We start from the raw sequence: 20,547 nt of genomic DNA, 5'->3' as shown, positions 1-20,547 counted from the left end.
TGCTGACACTGGCAGAAAATGTTTACTTCAACGTAGCAGAAGAGACTACAGCGTATGGCGTATGGCAAAAGCTATGTGATATGTACGAGAAACAAAGTGCTGCTTCTCAGATTTACTGGCTCAAGAAATTGGTGGATTTGAAGATGAAGGAAGGGACAGCCATGTCAAATCATCTGAATGAATTTCACTCAATTTTCAGCCAGTTAACAGCACAAGAGATAGTCTTTCCAGATTCAGTGAAGGCTATGTTTCTCTTAATCACTTTGCCAGACAGTTGGGATACTTTTCGTACAGCGTTAAGTAATTCTGTCGCGCCAGAAGGTCTTACAAGTGCCAATGTAGAAGGCAGCTTGCTCACAGAGGAAGTGAACAGGAAGAACATTGACAAAGGCAAAGGCAATAGTGCTTTGGTCGTTCGAGGGAGACAACAGTTTAAAGAGAAGAAGGGTAAGAAGGCACAAAACCGAAGTAAGTCTCGTGATTCGAAGTCAAAGGATGACATAGAATGCTACCATTGTGGCAAGAAGGGTCACATGAAGCGAGACTGTACGAAGTGGAAACAAGAAAAAGGCAAAACAAAGAGTTTTGAGCAAGATGAAAAGAAGAGTTCAGTGAAGATTGAAGAGGTGAATGTCACAGGATCTGGTTCAGACAGTGATTCTGGTATAGCAGCTGGTGACATCTTCCTTACAAGCAATCTTGATTCTGTTTTCTTGACTGCAGAGGATGGACATGCTATGAGTGATTGGATTATCGACTCAGGGGCATCTTTACATGTTTCTCCGCACAAAGAGTGGTTTACATCATATGTGGATACTAAAGATTATGTCAGACTTGGCAATGAGCAGGTTTGTGACATACTTGGAGTGGGAGATGTGCAGTTGAAGTTTCAGAATGGCTCTTCTTTATGGCTCAAGAATGTCAGACATGTTCCAGCAATCCGAAAGAGCTTGATTAGTACAGGGAAGTTGGATGATGCGGGTTATGTGACAGTTTTTGGGAACAGCGCTTGGAAGATCTCCAAAGGTTCGATGACTGTAGCACATGGCAGCAAGTCAGGAACTCTGTACACTTTACATGTTTCAGAGGTTAAAAACCATGTAATTAATGTGATTGAGCAGCCAAGTGTGTCACTGTGGCATCGTAGGTTGGGACATATGTCAAAAAGAGGAATGGAAATACTTTCTCATTATGGTTATTTGCCTGGCTTTTCATTTCAAGATTTTGAGTTTTGTGAGCATTGTGTTTATGGTAAGCAAACACAGGAACCGCACAGATCAAAGAGGAATCGTAGGGACGAACGGTTAGCTCTTGTACACAGTGACCTATGCGGACCAATGCCTAGTTTGTCACTAGGGGGAGCAGCGTACTTTTGTACATTCATAGATGACTATTCTCGCAAAGTATGGGTTTACTTCTTGAAGCACAAGGATGAGGTGCTCAAGGTCTTTAAGACATTCTTGCAGCTGGTGGAGAATCAGAGTGGTCAGAAGCTGAAGTGCTTGAGAACTGACAATGGTGGAGAGTACGTTTCCAAAGCTTTTCAAGACTTTTGTGAAGAAAAAGGGATTAAGCGGGAACTTACTGCACCATATAATCCTTCACAGAATGGGGTTGCAGAACGTATGAATAGGACCATACAAGAGAAGGTCAGAAGCATGTTGTCAAATGCTGAGTTGCCTAATGGATTTTGGGCGGAAGCAGTGGCTACAGCAGTCCATTTGATCAACAGGTCTCCTAGTAGGGTTCTGGATAAGAGTGCAGTGGCCGAGATGCTATGGACAGGCAAGACACCTTCGTATAAGCATCTCCGAGTCTTTGGTTGTGAAGCTTATAGCCATATTCCTAAGGAGTTCAGAAATAAGTTAGAACCAAAGAGCAAGAAGTGTATATTTCTTGGCTACGGAGAATCGGGCGAGATGGGTTACCGGCTTTGGGATCCTGAGTCCAGAAAGCTTATTCGTAGCAATGATGTGCATTTCAATGAAGCCAAGTTTCACTCTAAGCCAGAGAAGACAGAGGAGATCAGAAGAGTTGTCTTCAGGGAAGATGGACCTAGTGCTAGCACATCAAGACAGCATGGTCAGGCTCAGGAACAGCCTATAGTGGCTAGAGAGGCAGAATCAGTTGTGGTGAGACGTTCTGAGCGTGTCTCCAAACCACCTGATCGTTATGTGCCATCTCTAAATTATGTCATGCTCACAGATTGCGGAGAACCATCTTGTTACAAGGAAGCATTACAAGTGGTTGACTCGAAAAAATGGCAGTTGGCCATGCAGTCAGAGATGACAGCTCTGCATAAAAACCAGACATGGAAGTTGGTTCAATTACCACAGGGCAAAAAGGCTCTACCTTGTAAATGGGTTTACAGGTATAAGATCACCGCTCATGATAGTCAGCCAAAGTACAAAGCAAGGCTTGTTGCCAAGGGCTTTAAGCAAGAACAAGGCATTGACTTTGATGAAGTCTTCTCTCCAGTGGTTAAGATGACTACATTGAGATGCTTTCTTGCATTGGTTGCTATATTGGATTTGGTGTTGCACCAAATGGATGTCAAGACAGCGTTCTTGCATGGTGATTTAGATGTGGAAATTTACATGCAGCAGCCAGAAGGGTTTGTTGAGAAAGGCATGGAACATTTGGTATGCCAGTTGTTAAAGAGTCTTTATGGCTTAAAACAATCACCGAGGGCATGGTACCATAAGTTCCACCAGTTTATGCTTTCTCAAGGCTACAAACGTAGTGAGTTCGATCACTGTCTATATACAAAGAAGGCTAAGGATGGCAGTTGGCTGATCCTTATTTTGTATGTGGATGACATGTTGATTGCTGGCAAACACTTGGAAGAAATTTCAGCTTTGAAGTCAAAGATGGCAAAATCGTTTGACATGAAAGACATGGGTGAGGCAAGTCATATACTTGGTATGCGCATTGAGAGAGACAGATCAAAGAAGTTGATTTGGTTATCTCAAACAGAGTATATTGACAAGGTTTTGCAACGTTTCAATATGGAGAAGGGAAAGGCATTGAGTGTTCCATTGCCACCATATGTGAAACTTAGCAAACAAGATTGTCCTGTGTCTGAGGAAGAAAAGGCTGAAATGGATAAGATTCCATATGCGTCTGCAGTGGGTAGTTTGATGTATGCAATGATTGCTACACGTCCGGATATTGCATTTGCAGTGGGAGTGGTTAGCAGATATATGTCAAATCCCGGCAAGAAACATTGGGAGGCAGTGAAAGGTATCATGAGATACTTAAACCATACAAAGAGTATGCGCATATGCTATGGTAGTCAGGATTTGAGTGTCAGAGGATACACTGACTCAGATTATGCAAGAGACTTGGATAAGAGGAGATCTACATCAGGCTATGTCTTTACATTGGCTGGAGGTGCCATATCATGGCGATCTCGATTACAAGATTGTGTTACGCAGTCTACTACAGAAGCTGAGTATGTTGCAGCAAATGAGGCATGCAAAGAAGCTATTTGGCTTGGTAGATTGGTTGCAGACTTGGGAATCAATGCAGACATGCCAGAGTTATATTGTGATAGTCAAAGTGCTATACAATTGGCAAAGAATCCAGTGTTCCATTCGAAGACTAGGCATATTGATGTCAAATATCACTTCATTAGGGAAGTACTTGAAGACAAGCAGATACAACTGCTGAAGATCCACACCAAGGACAATCCTGCTGATCTACTCACAAAGGGACTTCCAGGAGAGGGCTTTGTGCATTGTCGTGAGTTATTGGGCATTGGATAGATGGCAGCCATGTAAATCTTTGTACATTTATGTTCATAGATTTACAGTTACTTAAAGTGCCACATTGGACTTTAAGTGGGAGGTTGTTGGGATTAAAGCCCAAGTGGCCTCTTATGCGGATATGGCCGGCCGCCCGCCTAACTCACTTACCTCTAACTCTTTGTATATACTAACATATTCTTTGTGAATACTAAGGAATTGGGAGATAACCCTTCTAACAGATCTCTGTGTACTGTGTACTGTGTAAGCTGTGTGTGTGTGAGAGAGAGAGTCGACCCACGCTCCGCTCCGCGACTTCATATGAGTCATTGAAAAAGACCTTGACTAGCGCTCCTATTCTACGAGTGCCCGATTGGAATGTAATTTTTCATGTGCATATTGATGCATCGAACTTTGTTATTGGGTGTGTTCTAGCTCAACCAGGAGAACATAAACTGGACTACCCCATTAGCTTTGCAAGTCATCAGTTGAATGATGCCGAAAGAAACTACGCCACTACAGAGCGAGGAGGTTTAGGTATGATTTATGCAATGAAGAAATTTCGCTACTACCTTCTGGCCAGCAAGTTTGTGTTCTATGTTGATCATCAAGCCTTGTTGTATCTAGTAAATAAACCTTGTTCCACAGGAAGAATTACACGATGGTTGTTAATTCTCCTTGAGTTTGATTTTACCATTGTGGTGAGACCTGGTAAAAGACATGTCATGGCTGATCATTTGTCTCGCATACCCAATGGTGAAGCCCCTACTGGAGTCGATGATGAATTGCCTGATACTTCACTATTCCTAGTCGAAACCATACCTGAATGGAGTGAGAATATTGTGAACTTTCTAGTTAATGGTTTTCCACCCAAAGAGCTTCGTAAGGACATAGCTCGAAAACTGTTAAAAGAATGTGAACCTTACTCTCTCATTGCAGGGACTCTCTACAGGCTAGGGAAGGATGATATTCTTAGATGTTGTGCCGTGAGGATGAGTATTTATACACTGCAAGAAGCCCACATGGGTATAGCCGGAGGACATTTCTCAAGGGAACTAACAGCTAGAAAGGTATTGCAATCAGGCTATTGGTGGCCAACCTTATTTAAGGATGCATCACTTTTTGCAAAAGGATGTGATGAATGCCAACGTTACAATATCACACAACAAAAGGATAGGATGCCCTTACATCCTGTTAAAGTGACTCAACCATTTGAAAAATGGGGTTTAGACTTTGTAGGCCCAATTAGTCCGGCAGCTCGTAGCACTCAATCTCGATATATTATCGTTGCCACTGACTATGTGACAAAGTGGGCGGAAGCCAGGGCGACACGTAAGGCCGATGCAAGGTCAACTGCCAAGTTTCTCTTTGAGAACATTGTTACAAGATTTGGTTGTCCCTTTGAGATTGTGAGTGACAATGGTACTCATTTTATAAATGGAGTAATAAAAGAACTCAGTACCAACTTTATGATAGCTCACCATAAATCCACACCTTATTATCCACAAGAAAATGGCCAAGCTGAGAGCACCAATAAGACCTTAATCTCTATCTTAACCAAAACGGTGGAAGCCCATCGCATAGATTGGGATTTAAAGCTTACATCAGCTCTATGGGCTTATCGTACTGCGTATAAAGTTGCCATTAATTGCACACCATTCAAGATGGTGTATGGCCAAGAAGCGGTTATGCCATGGGAGTTTGTCGTTCCTAGTCTTCGAGTAGCTTCTCAAGAAGGTTGGGATGGTAACCCCTTAGTTGAGCGATTATATATCCTTGAAAGGCTAGATGAAGAGAGGCAATTAGCTGTGCAAAATGCACTTGTGGAGAAAGATAGGAGGAAGAAATGGTTTGACCGTCATCTAAAGAACAAAGATATCAATGTTGGTGATAAAGAAAAATGAAAAGAAAAATTTGAAATATGCAGGAAAAGGACCATATAGAGTATGTAAGATCACCCCACAAGGAACCATTCGTGTGGAGACTCTTGATGGATTTGAAACCATTGGATTCCTCAATGGGAGAAAATTTAAAAGATACTATGATCCTTTAAGCCAAGAGGAGTTGCGTGCCATCCATACAAAAAAGGCAGCCAAGACACAAATAGAATTGAAGAAGATACAAGCTCAAGCTGAGGCTAAGGAGCGACAACAACGTATAAGACGAAAACGAGAGGCTAACCTTGGAGTCACACTTGCATTCCACGTTGAAATCGACGAGGATTGGTTGGACTCTGACACACCTCTACGATACCCTATTGAGCTAAATAGCACCTATGGAAAAGTGCTATATAACGCCTTACTGGACACGGGTGCTAAATATAATTTTCTATCATATGGGGTGTGGTGTTAGTTAGGGAAGCCACCTCTATCTGAGAGTATTATCCAAGTCAAGGGTGTCAACAAGAAAAAAACTACGGTTTTTGGAATCTTGCACACTTCTGTCAATTATGACAATGGGGTTGTAGCTCAAGACTTTTTGGTCATGCCTGTTGGAACTATGGAGGGTAATATAAACCTAGGACGCACGTGGGTGATAGCCACCAAATGCACTATGGATTGGGGGACTGGGGGTGTCACAACGCAAAAACCAACTCTTATCCCTACCACTCAAGCCATAGTCCCTGAGATATTGCCTAAGGAAATAAAACCCAAGATATTGCATATCCAAGAGGTTGAACCATACGTCCCCATAGCCCAACTCTCTAGAGCTTCAACTGATGTAGTTGAAAGAAAGCTTGAGACACACAAGAACCATCCTAATATAACAAAGAAAACATACAAGTGGGTCCCTAAAGCTTCTTTAGTAACCATGGCTGATGCTAAAAATTGGAAGCCTCGTAAGAAACGTCCCTCTCACTCCAAGAAATGTAAAGAAACATTGCGTTGGATTCCTAAATGACTATTGGAAGCCCAAGGATAATATGAAGGAAATGATCAAATTTGGGTGCCTAAATGTAGATTGTGTTCTTACCTATCACCGGGCCCATGTGAGCTCAATCATGTGGCTCCAAAACAAATTGAAGATCGTGGAAAGGAAAAAATCACAGAATGCGACACACCTGCTCCAGAGCTAGTTTGGGTACCAAAGAAAGAACGATTTGTTCCACCTAGCTCAGGAACAGGGAAAGCAAATGAAGCTTCTTTCTCTTCATGTAGTTCCTATACGGAAATAGAAGCTTTGATACAACCTCCACCTACCATTGTACATATCCATACAAGCAAGAAAGAGTTTACACCTCCCGTTGTAAGTGCAGCACCTACAACGATGTTGCAAATAAAATCATGGGAGAGTACCTTACCACCCTTGCAACTAGATGAAACGCATAGAGCGGTCAAAAACTATTGGTTAAATCCTTCACCTATAACAACTTGGAACAACTGGTTTCAAAGGGTGACGACATCATTTCAAACGGTATGATCTACCCAAGGAAGGGGGGAGTGTTTGTTGACATCCATCATTCACTTGCTTCCCTCAACCTTTCCCCCTGACCTCTTAATCTCCAATCTTAGGGAATGTATATATAAAGCCTTATACTCACAAAAACAAGATAAAAAATTAAAAGAGCAAGAGCGACTAGCAACGAGAGAGCACCCTATCAGATCCTACACATAAGTCTAAATTCACCATGTCACATCAAGAAACACACAAAAACAACTCATGTTTTAAAGACCTAACCAAATCTATTTGTATTCTCAGAGATGGCTAGTTCACCAGAGGCATGCGCTTCTATTTTTTATGAAAGGTACCCTTTTTCTTTTTCTCAAGTGTTTCACATCTGCTACCCTGTACTTTCTTGCGAATGGGATTCGGTAGAGAGACTTACACGTGAGCAAAATTTTGAGGAGTTAGAATGACTGATACGTCTATGGATAACTAGTGATCCCTACCCAGTAGCGAATTTTTCTCCGGTGGCACATCCTTATTCTTTTGCACAGGATGAGTATCCACGCATCGCATTCTTGATTAACACGCTTGCGCAAGAGGATGATGAAGAAGAAATAATAGAGACCGAGTAAGACTATGGCCTCACGGAAAATGATTTCATTTATCTAGATGATGAGGATAGAGGCCTAGCCTTAGGGTGGCCACCCGGGATATATAATATCCTCTTTCCTTGATTCTAAAAGGGATGACAGATAGGTAGGTTAGGGGTCTGGATTGTGTTTTGAGTTTATTTTCTAGGAGTTTTAATTTTTTCACACTAACATGCCTCCTAGAGGTATAGTGCTTGTTTTCTGGATGTGTTAGGTAGGACTTATATGGATCTCCATCCACATGGCTGAGGACATCTGCTTCGACGAAATGAGCAACTCCATATCTCCAGGTGTACTACTTTCCATGATTCATGTTGGTGGATATGTATAATTGCTAATAATGATTTTTCATGGTTTGTTTGAGTGCAATAGTTATGTTTGTTATCTGCCGTTATAGATGTATAAACTTGTCTTTGCTTAAGTTGATGGAACTAGAGTTTAATCTTATGGATGAGCCTTGAGATTAGGAGACCTTGACTTTAGGTTAACTCATTTACTTGACCACTAGGCCTAGCTGATAAAATTATCTGAGTATTTGAGACCTTAGGAATGTTTAAGGCATAGAGAAGCTTGCTCACTTAAACAACAAAACACTAGTGAGAATACAAAGGAAATGGAAGCAAAAAACATAAGTTCCACAAATGAAAAATCTAATGCTGGAAGAGCAATCCTGGCTTGATTTGGTACTTCACTCACATGTATTGTCTATGGTACTAGATCCCTATAGGTTCCTAGTGTGGGCGCTTTTCCTTGAGAAGCAAAAAGCCCCGGACATACAAATAAGCACACACATCAAATGATTGTGAACCAAAGTAAAAAAGAGAAAAAGAAAAAAATGAATGACATTTAAAAGACTTCCATCGAGCTTACAGTTAACATTTCAAGCTTTTGTTTGCAGTTGTGAGAGCTAGTTGGCTAATCAAAGCTGAAAAGCACAATTAGGGAATCTTGCATTTAGATAATCTTCTTAGCTTAGCTAGTACTAGAGTAGTTGTTTTAACCTTAGTCATAGCTAATAAATTGATAGACTCACCCATAAGCCCCAAACTCTTGATTAATTAATTTACTCAAAGTGCAATTTATTTTTCCTTAATGGCAATCTAACATCTCATAAATATGGCATTTACTCATTTCCACATGTACTTTACATTCCCCTCATGATTTATGGAAATATAATTCCGAATCTTGCATTTACTCATTTCCACATGTACTTTACATTCCCCTCATGATTTCTAGAAATATAATTCCGCTTGCTGAAATAGTGACTTTGCCTTGCAGATTCAAATCCAGATGCTCTACAACATGGACATAACAAGCTTCAACTCAATAGCTTTCGAGGACGGAATCTACATCAGGAAGGGGGGCATGTTAACCCTCACGGCTCACGGACACCCTATCACCTACAACGGACGTTCTAACCTACGGCGGACATTGTATTATTTATTTGGTAGAGTCAGGTACCGGGCTTGTTGGTCCAATAGGAATAGGATTAGAGTGATCGTCGATGAGAGGCGCACTCTAACTGGAACATTCAAGGGATTAGTTGGCTAAGCATGGGCGCGCAAGTGTGAATGGGGCGAGCTGATATAAAAGTCAACTAAACCTAAAATTCACTCATCCTCTCATTTGTGCAATAGATCAAGAGTGCTCTTGCTCCATCTCCATCTCCATCTTCTTCTTCTTCACCTCCTTGTGTGCGTGTGTATGTGTGAGAGAGAGAGAGAGTGTGTGTGTGTGTGTGTGTGGGCGATCCAGCATTACGAAGGCACGACAGCGGCGGCGAAGCGGTTGAGTGCGGCGAAGCGGCGGCTCCTTCTTCTTCGCGATGAGGTATCTTCCACGAAGCAAGCGTAGAGCGGTAAGTGACACACCATTGCCTTCTTTCAGCTTACTAGTTTAGGCTTGTTGTGTGCTTGGAGCCATTTGTGGCTCGCACACGGTGTATCGGCAAGTTCCTTGCATTGACACGTGCGACATACGCACACATACAGACTCCTAGTTAGTCTTGACGATCGTGATCTGTCTGGCCAAAGATATGATGGATGGAGATCCATGGAGAGACTCCTAGTTAGTATGGTCTCCAAGATTATCCGTTGTAAGGTCACAAAGTGCCACATGAGGTTTTCCCCAAAGAGTCTTCTTGGCCATGTGCAAATGTCAACAAGGACTTCTCTCCAATCAAGGCTTCCATGCCATCGAACACAGACCATCTATTACTACTTACCTTGATGTGTACAGTGCCTACCTATTGGCACAATTTTGGGATGAGTTTCTTCGTGGCGTCCCAGGAATCAGTATTTAGTTGTTCGAAGTTCTTGAAATGTGCCGAGCCAGTCCCTATAAATTTCTGTAGCAGGACATTGCTTTGTTGGCTGCAAGCTTGGGTTTCATCTTTATGTTGAGGATCCACTTATCAAAAATTCCCTTGTTGATTTGAGTGATTTTGGATAGAATTACGGTTGTTCCCTTCCAATTTTTTGAAGATACTAGAGTGACAAGAAAGGCCATCCATTTGTATCTTCAATATAAAAAACCCTATAGAATTGCTCTTTAGGCGCACAGTATTAAGCGTACTCATTGCATTTTTCGTAGGACATTGGAAAATTCTTTTATTTATGTCTCTAAATGTTATCAGCAGCACTACTAGGCTGCAACAGTGGAGCTTGTTTCATTAATATCCATTCAAGAGAAATAGTTCTTTAATGGAATTTGTTTCCTTGGTCCTGGTTCAATTAGGTGGTTGAGGCAATCAAATACAGTTACCTCGATGCGGTATTATTATGCAGAATTTTTTCTCTACCGATTCTTATGATGAAATTGATTCCCTTTAGACCAGCCAATATCTGTGGGGCTTTGCGATAAGCGGTTGATTGAAATTTTTCCTTTGTTGAGATACTTTTATAGAGCTAATCTCATTTCTTTTTGGCAATGTTCAATGCAAGGCCAGATATTCAGTGTATTGCCAGTGTCTTGACGACCATATCAAACAAACTTTAGCTTAAGTCAGTAAAGCTCTGCGTTCTTGCTAGTTGCCATTAAGGTCGGATTTTGGAGATTTTCAACTCAAATGGGTGCTTTTTCCTTCTGCATAAGCTCTTAAAGCTTTTTTCTTTTTTGCCAGCAACAACATGACCAATGTTTAACTAGCCTTGCAAGTACAAGTGAAATACACTAAATGAGAAGGTGCTCGTAACATGGTCTAGGCAAGTTTTGTAGAGAGATCCAAACACAACAACACAACAACACAAAAATCCAAATAGTCGCAAAAATCCTTAAGCCTGATCACTTGTCTGTTGTGTTTTCATATCACAGACTCATAAGTCTAATTGGTTTGTCTTCATTACAAGGAGGTTTGTCTACTTCAAGGAAAAATAAGCTGATTTGGTCCAAAATTAGTGTGGGAGGCGAGTGATTGCACTACAAGTTTCTGACTTTTGTACTAGTTGAGAAAAAGGACACTTTTTCCATCGTTATCAGAACAAGCTGTCTATTTTTTGCAGGAGAAAAAACGTGCCTTTTTACACGCAAAAGTTTGACGTCTGCCCCCTTTTGTGGAACAATCACGGTGCCGTGACTCTGCCTTGGGTGAGAAATTTGATTTCACACGAGATTTAATCCCTCTCAATCGTGAAAAAATCACATCCCGAGGTGCGAAAAACCATTTTCACTCGTCAATTGTAAATCTCATTTTTTACAGCGATGGGAAAAATTCAGAAACTAATATTGTGATGTTCTCATTTTATTTCAACTCCATGTGAACTTCAAAGTATGGCAAACTGTAGCTTCAGTGTATAAAGCTACATTGATGAGAAGTCCTTTGCCGTGATGATGGATTTGTGTAAAGCTTTTAATGTAGTGCTTAGAGTAAGACATGCACAAATTGTATGATTTGGGTGTTCCAAGTGAAATTAACAAGCTGGCGATATTTGATACTAGGGTGCATCGAGAAGTGGTAGTGTATATAGAGTCCTACAAATACTTGAAGTCATTTTTTACAAGTCCCTCTTTCTCTTTGAGAGGAACCTATTATTGAGATTGACATGAGGATATGCAACCCTCAGTAGGTTCTATAGATCTAGGGACCTAGTCTTGACCATCATAATTTGTCTCATCAAAGGTATGATGGATGGAGAGCCATGGAGAGACTCCTAGTTAGTCTTGACAATCGTGATATGTCCGGGCAAAGATATGATGGATGGAGATCCATGGAGAGACTCCTTGTTAGTATAATCTCCAAGATTATCCAATGTAAGGTCACAAAGTGCCACATGAGGTTGTCCCCAAAGAGTTAGTCTACGGTAAGGATTTGGTCTCTCAACCTACGGGTTGTGGGCTCAAATCCCCCATTGGGTTACCTCTAGAGGGGCACCTTGTGCTCAATTGGTGTCCAAGTTGCTAGGGATCTTTCCCTGGGACACTCAAATCATCCTTCTCCTCGAGTGGGTCACCTAAGGAGGAGGTTCCTAGTTGGTTTCTATGAGTTCTCTCTAGCATTCCCAGCACATGGTGCATCAAGTAGGTGGCCATGGTGGTGATGCCTATGCGTGGACCTTGCTCAATGGTACGCTATCCTTGCGCGACCATGTTTGACGGCTAATATTTGGAAGGGATAAGCACCTCCCCCTTTGGGCCCTTTAGTGCGTCAAAAAAGAAAAGTGCCACATGAGGTCATGAGAGTAGGATGGGAAGCTACAAATTTAATGGACCTAGTTTATATTTGGGGACCTAGTTTTGAACAATCGTGGTCCACATGGTTGTATAATAATTCAAGAGCCATGGAGAGACCGCTAGTAACTGTGGTATGTAAGATGATCAAAAGTAGCAATACATTGTCACGTGAGGTCATTAGAGTAGGATTGGGATCTACACAAGTGGTTGAGGCACTTACAAGAGCATGATCTTTACATATAGGGCTTATGAGAGCTTCCAAATAATTCTTATACTAGATAGGCCCTCAAGTAATCTCAACAACTGGCCATTACGGAGTCTTTGGTAGAGAATGATTAGGAGCTACACAAATTATCCTTGAGAGTCGAGACATGTACTAGGTCAGTATCTTACATATACGGGTGAGAACTTGCAAGTCATCATTATGTTAGATTTTCCCTTGAGTCGAGTCTCAATCGAGGAGGCACCATTTCTTGCACATCCTTGATGCCATTATCCCTCTCACATATTATGTCAACAATTAAATTACCATGGCTATATCTAGCAACCCATTATTGACAGGCATAGAATGGCTCATACAAGGTTCGTCAGAGAGGATGAGATTGAATATTCCATTATGCTACAACTAATGATAGATGTCATGTCAATGTAATAACCCATGATAGATATCATGTGATGGTACTCGTCGTTACCTAAGAAGTACAAAGTCGGTAAATTTGGAGTGAAAAGTAATGGGAGCCACTAAGAATGCATCTCCTAGCCTACTGTTGTCCACCTTGAGGTTTCCTTGATTCCCTATTCTTCTCAAAGGCCTTTTATTGGCACTAAACTATAGCGCCACATCATTGGTGTGTGATTGTCCTTTAAGAAACACAATATGTGGTGATAATCTCATTTCCATCGTATCACTACAAGAGGTTGTGTGCACTTGTGACGCTGTTAGTGACGGAAATACATTGGGTTTTTATACTCCCCAGCGTCTCTAAGAGCGTCGATACGGGAACGTTGCCATGAGCGTCGCTATACATGTCGCTATAGACGTCACTATATAGCCATGCCTATAGCGACGTTTACAGGCCACCTATAGCGATGTTTATAGCGACGCTGCAGAACCTTATATAGCGACGGTGATAGCGACGCCCGGGAGAAAAAGTTTTTGGTTGCAGGGCATTGAATTCCCTGCCACCCATCAACCATATTGAATGTTTCATTAATTAATTCACGTTTGAAAGAAAGTGCAAGCTTAGATATAGACCCAAAGTAGTCACCCACAAGACAATATAACCATTAACTCCATCATCTATAATATTGTTTGCATAATAAAGATACAAAACTAACAAAAGTAAATTGATGAAAGTAAATCAATGACATTTGTACACATCACCCACAAGAAAGTGCAAGCTTAGATATAGACCCAAAGTAGTCACCCACAAGAAAATATAACCATTAACTCCATCATCCATAATATTGTTTGCATAATAAAGATACAAAACTAACAAAAGTAAATTGATGAAAGTAAATCAATGACATTTGTACACATCATAGGCAAAATCACTTGATTGTTAAACTTTGCAAATGTAATAATTACAACACCATTGTCAATATTGAAAAAATATACATGGTTTTCAAAAAGAAGTATAAACGTCATCTCATGATACATATGCTATGACAAAAGGAAACTAATGCTATCTAGCTACGGCTAAACTGAGGTCGTCTAATCACACGTCTCATCACGTCCAAGCGTCGTATCTGTCGGATTCTGTAAAAAAATAATAAGACAACTTTCTGTAAGTATAAACATATAGCGACGTTTATAAAACAATACAACAAACAGAAAAGAGTAAACCCTAATCGTAACCATGCCGCCGCGAGAATTGAGAATGTCCATCAACGCGTTTAAGCCCTTCCTGCATGCGTACTCGCACCCGTACGGTGTCAAAACATACAGAGAATCCATTATGTTAGAATTTAAAAACCATTAAACCCTAGACTATCAAACCTAAAGAGCATTGCTAAAACACTTACAAAATTGGTCTCAAATGATGCCTACCCGTCGCTCCCCAAGTGGTGCGAGCGCTTTGCCTCTGCTCGTGCTCTAGCTGCCTCCTTTTGTTGCTTCTACTTGTCAGGATTCTCGCGTGCTGCTTTCTTTGCATTCTTCCAAACTTCTTTGGCCAGCCAATCTGGTCTATTCCACCCATGCTTAATTGCTTTTTGCACTTTGGAACGCTTGTGCTTGCAGTATTCGTGCATTTGAACCTTCATCACGTCTGCATTGAAGCGGTCATCCCGTGTTTGAACGGGAAACTCGTCATGAAGCATGCTAATGACTTTGTCTTTTAAATCACTTGGTACTTCACTCCAGGTGTTTACTACATAGTGTCTAAACACCTGAGAGCATAGACCACGAATGCACGAGATCACCTTCTTGCCTTCATCATCCAAGATGATGACGCCGCTGAAGTCAACGGAGTAAGGCAAGCCCTCTCGCCGGTGACGCGTGAACCTGGGTGTCCCGGAAGGGGTCTCTAGCGGTGTGTCGACAGGGGTACAGACGTCAAGTGTCTCCACTAGAGTTTGGGGCCCAAATAGAGGAGTGTCGAGCGACTGGAGTGACTCCTGGAGGAGTAGCTAGTAGTGTGTAGCCACTAGAAATGGCCATCAGTCGTGAAAAACCTGGTGTAGATGGAGATGTCGTGGATGGTGTTGGGGAAGGCAAAGAAGGAGAGGGTAAGAGCCTCGTCGAACATAAGGTGGTGTTGACGCATCGGCGACGGTATCCCCACAACAATCGTTGTCGCCACCACTAGAGCGCTGGCGACAAGACGAGTGTGAAGATCGTCTCATCGACACCAAAGCTTCGGAGCGCGCTGAATGCTCCGAAATAGAGGGGAACTCGACGGGAGTAGGAACGCGTGATTGTGCGCCAGATCGATGACGCTCCATGCACCACTCTCTTTGCTGGGGTGACAAAGAAGAAAGAAACTCCTCATGATCCATACCTGCATTAAACACCCGAACGTTTAAACTTAATATTGAATGAATGGAGAAGGAAACATGGACAAATAGAGAGAGAGAGAGAGAGAGAGAGAGAGAGAGAGAGAGAGAGGGGGGGGGGGGGGGGGGACTCATAAAGGGGAAGAGATTCCTTTGTAGACAATGACGCAGTGACGCATATAGACAGAATAGACAAAAAGCCACGTGAATACAATATACATTATAAAATGGATCTAGATTGTTCAAATACAATATTTATGGCTTTAAGAGGTCTCTCTCTCATCCTCACAAAGCTCAGCATAACTTCCTATATCTATATAGAGCTCTCCGTTTAAACAGTTGTCCTCCATTTCATTTTGTAGATCCTCTGCATGCACCCCATAGAGAGTAGCAGCTTGATGCTCGTCTAGCACCACTTCAGCGCCTTCTGACTGAACATCTTCTCCGATCTCCTCCATTGATGCCACTGTGATTGGCACATAGTAGCCTTCATACATCTGTCACTACGAGGGGCTACCTTTATGACGTACCACCAGTTTGATGCAGACTTTGTAGGACGAAATATCACTTGCTAGAGCCACATACCTTACATGAGAGATTCCAAGCACATAACTTTTAAAATTGGATGTTAGCTATTTACATACTTACTTGTTCACAATGCTCGGGTAGTACGAAAGTGTCTCTTAGGCCAGTCCATTTCTTAGTTGAATCCACCTCAAGAAAACCTGACTCTCCTCTATGCACAGTATCGTTGCGGCCCTCCATGATTATCTTGAACCATTGCACGTTGAATGAGTCGACAAAAAATGCTCTATAATCGATCCTCAAAATCTCTTGTAGCGTGCCAAAGTAAGTGAGTTCCACCACCACAGGATTTGCATCAGAGGACCGTCGTCAACTAGACTGTTCGAATTTTGCCATGATTCCACAATCTTGAGTAAAACGCTTTTTGTCGATCGATCCGCTCCACCCTAAAATGTCGACCTTTACACCATGTTGTTGTGTATGAATTATACTACAACCAACAAAGATTATGAGTGGCCGTTCAAACATCTAGAAAGTTACTAGTCATACATTGTAAACTTACCTTGGTTGTGTAACCCTGAGAGTACTCCCACTCCTCCTCAGTCACTTCTTCACCGCACTATTGTGCGCTTTTCAATTGGTTGTGCAACCATCTTAAGCTCAGGAATGTTGGTAGGCTCTCCAGACCCATCGGATAGTGCATCGGTGGTCTTCTTCCCGATCTCCACTCGATTTGTGCCCCTTTGTCTCTCTTGCTTTGAATCCTCATATTGTGAAATCCACTTTGCATCACTAGATTGTAAAATCGCTTGATTTTCGCCTCTATATCTTCCATCATCTTCTTCTCAACACCAAGATTGCACATGCAAATCCCAGATATATCCTCATTATCTATGGTTCGCCATAGCGTATCCCGGGCTTTATCAAATCCGTCTAGCCACTCTCCAATGTACACTAGGGACTCTGATACCAGCCAATCTTCTGCCATGCTACCCTCCGAACGTGCCTTCTAATGCACATATCCCTTGAGCGTTTTCATGAAACGTTCTAAAAAGAACATCCATCTCGAATGTACTGTGCCATCTACTTTCACCTCATCAGCTATGTGAACAAGAAGATGCACCTAAATGGTTAGCATGGTAGTAGGAAAGTGTTTCTCAAACACGCCCACAACCTCCACAGCGTTTAGTTTGGCGAATGGTATGGAGTCTATGTTAAACTCCTTTTGTGAGATCCATTGCATCAACTTTGCAAGTTTGTAGATTGTGTTACGGACGTCAAGAGACAAACATCCCTCAATGGCCACTGGTAAAATAAACTGCAAAACACATGCAACAATGATATTAAATTCCACATACGAATTTGTTACACAATTCCCACTATGATATATTCCACTATGAGCAAACCTAACACATGTTATGCCAGTCGTGTGACTTCAAACCGGTAAGCTTTCCTTCTTTAGTAAAACACGTTTAAAGAGAGTGCATTACGCCAGTGGGGGTCTGCAAAGATCAAATGGTCTCTTTTACTTTGCATTCTTGGGCTCCTATGAAAATCCATGGCGCTTTAGGGAGTTTTATCGATCCATCAGATGCTGTCTGTGGCCAATATTGCTCCATACAATCCACATTTCTAAGGTCAACCCTGGCTCCCAAAGTATCTTTCTTGCCGGTCAGATAGTCCCATAGTAGATTACCCACATTCTTGAATATGTGCATTGGATCCAGCAAGTGATTGATCATGAGTCAGGGCCAATATGGTAACTCGTACCATAGAGATAGTCTCTTCATTCCTGGGGGCAAACCGTCAGCACACATCTCATTCTGCTCTAACCATGCTTGTGCAGACATCCTCGGTGGCTCTCTTCCCAAAAAGCTGTCGCGTAACACATGATTCTCTGGAAGATACACTTGATGACCTTCGTAGATTTGCTTCTTCAATGAGGGCGCCCGACATGCATTCAGTCTAGGTCCACATGTGACACATGCTCTGTATCTGCTTGTTTGAAGCCCTACATGTATACACATGATAACTGATAAACTTGAGAAAAACCAAGATTTATAGTGTTTGCGTTTAATTGTAAATCACCTGAGCATTCTGTTAGTCCGGGATAGTCATGCATGGTCCACATTAGAATGCCTCTGATCAAAGCATTCCATCGACTTGCGTCTCGGCTCATATCCACCACTTCTATGCCAATCCACAATTGTTGTAGCTCTTCCACTAGTGGACGAAGATACACATCCATACTGTTCACTTTATACCACCCCAGCACAATCAACCTTAGCCATAGGTGCCCCTTCTTCATAATCAACCACGGGGGAATGTTGTAGTTGACGATGACAACGGTTCATACACTGTAAGATGTTGATCTTTGACCAACTGGATTTACACCATCCATAGCTAGGCTTAGTGCAAATTTCGAGCTTCCCTGGCAAAATCCGACCATGTTTCATCTATATGTTTCCGTAGCACACCATCCGAAGATTTATTCTCCTCATGCCATGATGCTCGGGCGGCCATGGACTTATATTCGAAGAAATGCTTGATGTGAGGAAGCAAAGAAAAATGTCACAAAACCTTTTGCGGAATTTTTGTTTCGTGGAGATCTACTCAATATCTCTCGGAATCACATTTCGGACACTTCTCCATGTCTATGTATTCCCCTCTTGAAAGAATGCAGTCGTTAGGACAAGCGTGGATCGAATTTTAATCCATCCCCAAGTTTTGCAAAATCTTTCTTGCTTCTTCTTTGGAATCTTGCATCACATTATCAGCTGGCAGTGTGTGCTCTTTGAGCAATCTACACAATGCAAAAAATACGGTACAATTGTGTAAAAATCTATGAGATCATTATACATCTAGAGTTTTTTATTAAAGTAAACTAATTGTAATAGATCACCTAAAAAGCGTTGTGACGCTAGTGTCACTCCATCCAAACTTTGTCTGCATGTTGAGAAGAACCAGGAGCGCCTTCAATCTAGACACACGTGCTCCATCATACAATGGCGTATCGGCTTCACTTTTCATATCATCATAGATAATCCTTTCTGAATTCATGATCGTCTCGATCATTTCATCGATCTCAGGCTCGAACATTGCCTCGTTGGGAAAGTGGTCTACATGATCATCCCCCAAGCTGTCGGAGGCTACATCTTGTGGCCTCACATATGGTGCTTGACCAAAGTGCCTGTGAACACGTCTATTGGGTTGCAAGATTGCTACATGTTGGCCAGCGTCAGAGTCCAACGAGGTATAATTGGCAATAACTTGATGTATAATAGATGGATCGAACTTGCCAAATTCGCGAACATGCTACAAAGAAACGCGTCTTGTCCGTCGCACAACATGCTTGCATTGATTACAAGGACATAAGATTCTCGTTGAGAGAGGTGTTTTGGTGGGACGGCCCCACATCCTCGTCACTACTCATAATGAGGGTAAAAACCTTAAAACTTGGACAACAAATTTAATCTTTTATTGGCATTCTTTGTCTTTTATCTCTCTCTCTCTCTCTCTCTCTCTCTCTCTCTCTCTCTCTCTCTCTCTCTCTCTCTCTCTCTCTCTCTCTCTCTCTCTCTCTCTCTCTTTGTTCACAGTGTAAACTACCTCACATTCTCTAGTCATGTCCAATTCCCGCACACCTCGGTCTAGAGGTGCACGGAGATCAGAACCGTCGGGTTATAATCTTGTCTTTATTGGTGAATGCGTATATTTGTGGGTACAAGAAATCTACACACCCATTTCTACATGATAGTGCATGTAGTGGGCAAAACCCTTTTGCCTCTTCTCTAGCTGTAGCATTTCACAGCATCGTAACATCTTTTCACAGTAGATCTTTGTCTGTAGCATGCAGGTACGCCATTCATGCAATGTAGCTGATGCTTGCTCAAAGCACTTCACTCTTACTCTAGATTTGACGGGCTGTGGTGTGTGTGTGTGTGTGTGTGTGTGTGTGTGTGTGTGTGTGTGTGTGTGTGTGTGTGTGTGTGTGTGTGTGTGTGTGTGTGTGTGTGTGTGTGTGTGTGTGTGTGTGTGTGTGTGTGTGTGTGTGTGACCCTTGGAATCGTCATCTTGCATCAGTAATTTTTGTGTAGGTTCAATTTGCTGTTTCATTGGTTTATCATGACGGGTTATTGTATGGTAGCAGCAGTCGAACATGCAGGTGGAATTGCTGGTCCGCATGGACTGTCGAGGCTGTGAGCGCATGAAATTTTCTCATGTAGGAAAATGGAGTCTATTTCAGTGTTTTTCATACAATGCTTACCATCATGAGCGCACCTTCATTGACATGCAAAGCGCACCTTCATTGACATGCACTAAAATTTAACCTAAATTTTAAAAAAGCTAGTCCATCGAACATAAATCTAAATCTAATTTAATCTTAAACTCAAAATAAACCTAAATCTAATCTAATTTATCGTAAATCTAAATCTAACATAAATAAACCTAAATCTAATCTAACGTAAATCTAACTAAAAATAAACTTCAATCTTGAAGAACCCAAATGAGTTTATAATTATCAAGGTGCAAAACTGATCCCATATGATTGATTTTTTGTGCTTACTCTTGAT

The sequence above is a fragment of the Adiantum capillus-veneris genome, chromosome 1 (genome assembly GCF_014529385.1).
Source record: "Adiantum capillus-veneris isolate H3 chromosome 1, ASM1452938v2, whole genome shotgun sequence".
NCBI classification, from domain to species: Eukaryota; Viridiplantae; Streptophyta; class Polypodiopsida; order Polypodiales; family Pteridaceae; genus Adiantum; species Adiantum capillus-veneris.
This window is presented reverse-complemented; position numbering follows the sequence as displayed.